At 38.4% G+C, this 7,352-nt stretch overlaps 1 non-coding gene across 1 annotated transcript; it reads left to right on the top strand.

Annotated features, from left to right (window-relative positions):
* Nucleotides 1-635: 635 nt before the first annotated feature.
* LOC148544333 (small nucleolar RNA R71) lies at nucleotides 636-743 on the top strand. The gene has a single exon (XR_015901152.1). It is a non-coding gene; the product is annotated as a small nucleolar RNA R71 (small nucleolar RNA).
* Nucleotides 744-7,352: the final 6,609 nt, after the last annotated feature.

The raw sequence follows: 7,352 nt of genomic DNA, 5'->3' as shown, positions 1-7,352 counted from the left end.
CTTGTTTCAGTCATGAAACTTTGAGTGGTTTTAATTAAATCAGAGACTACAGTTGCTAATTCAGAGTGGTTCTGCTTAGAATTCTCTGTTTGTTGCTGAGAAGATGATGGAAAAGGTTTGCCATTGCTAAACCTATTTCTTCTACCATTATTGTTGTTGAAGCCTTGTTGAGGCCTCTGTTGATCTTTCCATGAGAGGTTTGGATGATTTCTCCATGAAGGATTATAGGTGTTTCCATAGGATTCTCCCATGTAATTCACCTCTTCCATTGCTGGGTTCTCAGGATCATAAGCTTCTTCTTCAGATGAAGCTTCTTTGGTACTGACTGTTGCTACTTGCATTCCAGACAGACTCTGAGAAATCATATTGACTTGCTGAGTCAATATTTTGTTCTGAGCCAATATGGCATTCAGAGTATCAATCTCAAGAACTCCTTTCTTCTGACTTGTCCCATTATTCACAGGATTCCTTTCAGAGGTGTACATGAATTGGTTATTTGCAACCATTTCAATGAGTTATTGAGCTTCTGCAGGCGTCTTCTTCAGATGAAGAGATCCTCCAGTAGAGCTGTCCAATGACATCTTGGACAGTTCAGACAGACCATCATAGAAGATACCTATGATGCTCCATTCTGAAAGCATGTCAGAAGGACACCTTCTGATCAATTGCTTGTATCTTTCCCAAGCTTCATAGAGGGATTCACCTTCCTTCTGTCTGAAGGTTTGGACTTCCACTCTAAGCTTGCTCAATTTTTGAGGTGGAAAGAACTTTGCCAAGAAGGCATTGACTAGCTTTTTCCAAGAGTTCAGGCTTTCTTCAGGTTGTGAATCCAACCATGTTCTAGCTCTGTCTCTTACAGCAAAGGGAAAGAGCATAAGCTTGTAGACCTCGGGATCAACCCCATTGGTCTTGACAGTGTCACAGATTTGCAAGAATTCAGCTAAGAACTGATGAGGATCTTCCAATGGAATTCCATGAAACTTGCAATTCTGTTGCATCAGAGAAACTAATTGAGGCTTAAGCTCAAAGTTGTTTGCTCCAATGGCAGGGATTGAGATGCTTCTCCCATAGAAGTCAGGAGTAGGTGCAGTAAAGTTACCAAGCACCTTCCTTGCATTGTTGGCATTGTTGTTATTTTCGGCTGCCATGGCTTCTTCTTGTTTGAAAGTTTCTGTTAGTTCCTCTATAGAGAGTTGTACTTTAGCTTCTTTTAGCTTTCTCTTCAAGGTCCTTTCAGGTTCAGGATCAGCTTCAACAAGAATGCCCTTGTCCTTACTCCTGCTCATATGAAAAGAGAGGAGAAGAAAATATGGAATCCTCTATGTCACAGAATAGAGATTCCTTGAGGTGTCAAAGGAAAATAAAAATAGAAGGATGAGGTAGAGAAGAGAGAATTCGAACTTATCAAGAGGGACAGAGTTCGAATTGCTGATAATAGAGAAGTGTTAGTCCTTTAAATAGAAGGATTTGAGAAGAGGGGAAGAATTTTTGAAATTAAAGTAAAAAAATATTTTGAAATAATTAAAAGAAATTTTGAAAATTTGGTAAATGATTTTCGAAAACTAAGATTGGGAAAGAAATTAAGTGATTTTTGGAAAAGATTTTGAAATTAGAAATCAAAAAGATATGATTGAAAATTAAATTTGAAAAAGATGTGATTGAAAAGATATGATTGAGAAGATATGATTGAGAATCAAATTAGAAAGAGAATTTTTTTTTAAAAATTAAAGTTGGTTACTTGACTAACAGGAAATTAAAAGATATGATTCTAGAATTAAAATTTGATCCTTTCTTAATAGGCAAGTAACCACTTAAAAATTTTGAATTAAATCATTAATTGTAGCAAGGATTTTCAAAAATAATAATAATTTAAAAAAATTGAAAGAAATTAATTTTGAAAAGATATGATTGAAGAGATATGATTTGAAAAAGATTTGACTTTGAAAAATTATGAATATTTGAAAAAGGTTTGAATTAAAAACAAAATCTTCCCTCTAGTGTCCTCCTGGCGTTAAACACCCAGAATGACATCCATTCTGGCGTTTAACGCCCAAAATGCTACCTTTTTGGGAGTTTAACGCCCAGCCAGGTACACTGGCTGGCGTTTAAACGCCAGTTTTCCTTCCTCACTGGGCGTTTTGAACGCCCAGCTTTTTCTCTGTAATTCCTCTGCTGCATGTTCTGAATCTTCAATTCTCTGTATTATTGACTTGAAAAGACATGGTTGGAAAACTAAGATTAAACAAATAATGCATGCAGGACATCAAACTTAGAAGTTTGTATACTAAGGACTATAACAATTTGAAAATGCATATGAGAAATAACAAAAGACACAAAACAAGAGAATTTAAAGATCAGAGCAAGGAAATCATCAAGAACAACTTGAAGATCAATGAAGAACATAATGCATGTAATTTTTGAAAATTTGAAGAATGCAATTGACACAAAACTTAAGATTAGACACTAGACTCAAACAAGAAATATAAAATATTTTTTATTTTAAGATTTTAAAAATTTTTTTTGTAGTTTTTTTTTTCGAAAATTAAGTGAAAAAAAAGACTTCAAAAATATTAATGAGAATTCCATGAATCATGCAATGTTAGTCTATAACTCCGGTCCAGGAATTAGACATGGCTTACTAGCCAGCCAAGCTTTCAGTGAAAGCTTCGGTCCAAAACACTAGACATGGCCAATGGCCAGCCAAGCTTTAGCAAATCATTACGTTCAACAGCAAGATTGATAGAAATCAACAAGCCCTAGTGATGATAAGTTGAAACCTCGGTCCAAAAGATTAGACATGGCTTCTCAGCCAGCCAGACTTCAACAAATCATCATGAAACTCTAGAATTCATTCTTAAAAGTTCTGAAGAACAAAATAGAAATACAAATTTTTTTTTTTGAAATTTTTTGAAAATTAAAAGGTAAAAAGCTTAAACATAAAATAAAATTACCTAATCTGAGCAACAAGATGAACCGTCAGTTGTCCAAACTTGAACAATCCCCGGCAACGGCGCCAAAAACTTGGTCCACGAAATTGTGATCATCAATGGCGCCAACATCATGGTACGCACAATTGTAATCTCAACTCTTTGTCACAACTCCGCACAACTAACCAGCAAGTGCATTGGGTCATCCAAGTAATAAACCTTACGTGAGTAAGGGTCAATCCCACGGAGATTGTCGGCTTGAAGCAAGCTATGGTCATCTTGTAAATCTCAGTTAGGCGGATTCAAATGGTTATGGAGAATTGATAATTAAAATATAAATAAAACATAAAATAGGATAGAGATACTTATGTAATTCATTGGTGAGAATTTCAGATAAGCGTATGAAGATGCTTTGTTCCTTCTGAACCTTTGCTTTCTTATTGCCTTCTTCTAATCATTCATACTCCTTTCCATGGCAAGCTGTATGTTGGGTTTCACCATTGTCAATGGCTACCTCCCGTCCTCTCAGTGAAAATGTTCCAAATGCACTGTCACCGCACGGCTAATCAGCTGTTGGTTCTCGATCATGTTGGAGTAGGATCCATTGATCCTTTTGCGTCTGTCACTACGCCCAACACTCGCGAGTTTGAAGCTCATCACAATCATCCCTTCCCTGATTCTACTCAGAATACCATAGACAAGGTTTAGACTTTCCGGATCTCAGGAATGGCCGCCAATTGATTCTAGCCTATACCACGAAGGTTCTAATCTTAGATTAGAAACCCAAGAGATACACATTCAAGCTTGTTTGCATGTAGAACGGAAGTGGTTGTCAGGCATGCGTTCATAGGTGAGAATGGTGATGAGTGTCATGGATCATCACATTCATCATGTTGAAGAACGAATGGATATCTTAGAACAGAAATAGGCTTGAGTTGAATAGAAAAACAATAGTACTTTGCATTAATTCATGAGGAACAGCAGAGCTCCACACCTTAATCTATGGTGTGTAGAAACTCCACCGTTGAAAATACAAAAGTGATAATGGTGATCATTGGCTTCGGCCCCAGAGAGGGAACTAGAAGAACCAAGATCAAAGTATGATCAAGTGTGTCAAATACAATAACAAAAGGTCCTATTGTAGAAAACTAGTAACCTAGGGTTTACAGAAATGAGTAAATGATGCAGAATCCACTTCAGGGCCCACTTGGCGTGTGCTTGGGCTGAGCGTTGAAACTTTCACGTGTAGAGGCTTTTCTTGGAGTTAAACGCCAGCTTTTGTGCCAGTTTGAGCGTTTAACTCCAGCTTTTATGCCAGTTTTGGCGTTTTGACGACAGAATTTTTGTGCTGACTTGGAACGCCAGTTTGGGTCATCAAATCTCAGGCAAAGTATGGACTATTATATATTGCTGGAAAGCCCAGGATGTCTACTTTTCAATGCAATTGAGATCGCACCAATTGGGCTTCTGTAGCTCCAGAAAATCCACTTCAAATTGAGGAAGGTCAGAATCGAACAGCATCTGCAGTCCTTTTTCAGCTTCTGAATCAGATTTTTGCTCAGGTCCGTCAATTCCAGCCAGAAAATACCTGAAATTACAGAAAAACACACAAAATCCTAGTAAAGTTCAGAAATATGATTTTTATTTAAAAACTAATAAAAAACATAATAAAAACTAACTAAAATATACTAAAAACAAACTAAAAACAATGCCAAAAAGCGTATAAATTATCTGCTCATCAGGCAGCCACTCATAACTTCTATGACCGCCCGAATCAAGGATACAATTAACAAGGCAACAACTATAACCAAGGCGGGAGTTATAACCAAGGATGGCAGGACAACTCTAACCAGGGTTGGAGAGATAATTCTAACCATGGCTGGAGGGACAACTATAACAAAGGAGGCAGAGATAACAATGAAAACCAGAGGTGGAATAACAACAACATACAGCAGAATCAGAACCAGCCTTACAGAGCACCTCACCTAAGACAGTCCCAAGGATCTCAGCATAACCAACAATAGGTCCCACAGATCACTTATCCTACTTCCTCATCAAATGACGAGATGCTTCGTTCTCTTGCACAAGGACAACAAGACATGCAGACTACATTGAACTCTACTCTAAATGGTCTGAATGCCACTTTACAAGCTCTCGCCTCCCGAATAGATTCATTACATGCTTCCACTAACCAACCTTTAAGCTCCAGTAGAATTCCTTCTCAACCCTTACCTAATCCCAAGGGTGGCATCAATGCCATCACTTTGAGGTCCGGAACCACACTGCCAGAGAGGAATCAGGAGGAGCCAAGCCCACCAGAACACACCCCAATTGAGGATATGGTAGAAGTGGAAGATGCTGGAGAGGAAGAGGAAGTACAAGACAAGGTTGAAGAAGAAGTAGCTTAGCAAAGGAATGGAGAACTAAAGGAAGCAAAAGCTGCAAGTGGGCGCCCTTCCTATCCCATTTCCACACCTTGCAAGGAAGTCTAGAAAGCAGATGGAACTCGATCCCAAAATGGTAGAAATTTTCAAAAAGGTTGAGGTAATTGTTCCCCTTTTTGATGTCATTCAGCAGGTACCTAAATATGCAAAATTTTCTGAAGGATTTATGTATACATAAAGATAAAATTAATGAATTAGAAACTATGCCTTTAAGTAGTTCTATATCTGCTTTAATAGGAGGTATACCTGAAAAATATAGTGATCCAGGTCCATGCATGGTTAACTGTACCATTGGAGATGTAATATTTTTTGATTGCATGTGTGATTTAGGAGCGTGTGCTAGTATAATGCCGTTGTCTATATATGATACTTTAAGGCTCCCTCCCTTAAAAAGGTCGGCAGCTCATTTTGTGTTAGCAGATAAAAGTATTATTACAGTAGTTGGAATTGCTGAAGATGTATTAGTGAGCATTAAGGGGCTCACATTTCCCATTGACTTCTATATCCTGGAAATGCCCCCTAATGACTCAGGAAGACCATCATCAATCCTGCTTGGAAGACCATTCCTGAAGACATCGAAGTTCAAGCTGGATGCATTCTCAGGAACTTACTCCATTGAGATAGATGGCAGAACAGTGAGTTTCAGTTTAAATGAAGCTATGAAGCACCCTCCGGAAGATCATTTTATCTTCCAGTGCGACATCATTGATGAAACTGTAGCTGAAGTTCACCAAGAAGAAATAGAAGATAAGCACATGGAGCACGGTCCAAGTGTGGGGACACCCCCTGAACATAATAAGAACACTTTGCCATTATCATTAGCCCCAAATGATCCAAAACCTAGCCATGAGAAGAAATTGGAATTAAAGTCCCTTCCTCCACACCTCAAGTATGATTATCTTGAGGATAATCAGAAGTTCCCAATTATCATTGCAAGGGAACTCACTTCCCAACAGGAAGAACAGCTGCTTAGTGTGCTAAGAAAACATAAGAAAGTAATTGGGTGAAGCTTGGCGAATATAGTAGGCATCGGCCCTCAGGTTTGTGAGCACAGAATATACTTAGAAGAGGGATCAAAGCCTGTCCGTCAGCCCCAAAGAAGATTAAATCCCACCATCTTAGAAGTTGTCAAGAAAGAAGTGACCAGGTTACTTGAAGCAGATATCATTTACCCCATCTCAGACAGTGAATGGGTTAGTCCAGTACAAGTGGTGCCCAAGAAGTCTGGAGTCACAACAGTAAAGAACGAGCATGGAGAGCTCTTGACAACTAGAGTGCAGAATTCATGGAGGGTTTGCATTGACTATAGGCGTCTCAACCAAGCCACTCGCAAGGATCATTGCCCCTTGCCATTTATTGATCAGATGCTTGATTGCCTGTCAGGTAAATCCCATTACTATTTTTTAGATGGTTATACAGGTTACTTTCAAATCCATATAGCTCCTGAAGATCAGGAGAAGACTACTTTTACATGTCCCTTTGGAACGTATGCATACAAAAGGATGCCTTTTGGCTTATGTAATGCACCGGCTACTTTCCAAAGATGCATGATGAGTATCTTTTCAGATCTCATTGAAAACTATATGGAAGTTTTCATGGATGATTTTAGCGTATATGGTGATTCCTTTAACCTTTACTTGGATAGTTTATCTAGAGTATTAGACAGATGTGTTAGCTCAAACCTTGTATTGAATTTTGAAAAATATCACTTTATGGTAAAACAAGGTATTGTACTAGGACATGTTGTGTCTAATACTGGTATCTCTGTAGATCCAGCAAAGGTAGATGTCATTTCTAGTTTACCTTACCCCTCCTCCGTGAGGGAAGTCCGTTCGTTCCTTGGCCATGCAGGTTTCTACAGGAGATTCATTAAGGACTTCAGTAAGGTAGCATTGCCTTTATCCAGATTGCTGTAGAAAGATATTGAGTTCGAGTTTAGTGAGGATTGCATGCAAGCATTTGATAAGCTGAAGATCGCCCT

The sequence above is a fragment of the Arachis ipaensis genome, chromosome B9 (assembly GCF_059453495.1).
Source record: "Arachis ipaensis isolate K30076 ecotype BB chromosome B9, ASM5945349v1, whole genome shotgun sequence".
Taxonomy (NCBI): domain Eukaryota; kingdom Viridiplantae; phylum Streptophyta; class Magnoliopsida; order Fabales; family Fabaceae; genus Arachis; species Arachis ipaensis.
The sequence above is the reverse complement of the archived record's forward strand: the minus strand, read 5'-3'. Positions and strand labels throughout refer to the sequence as shown.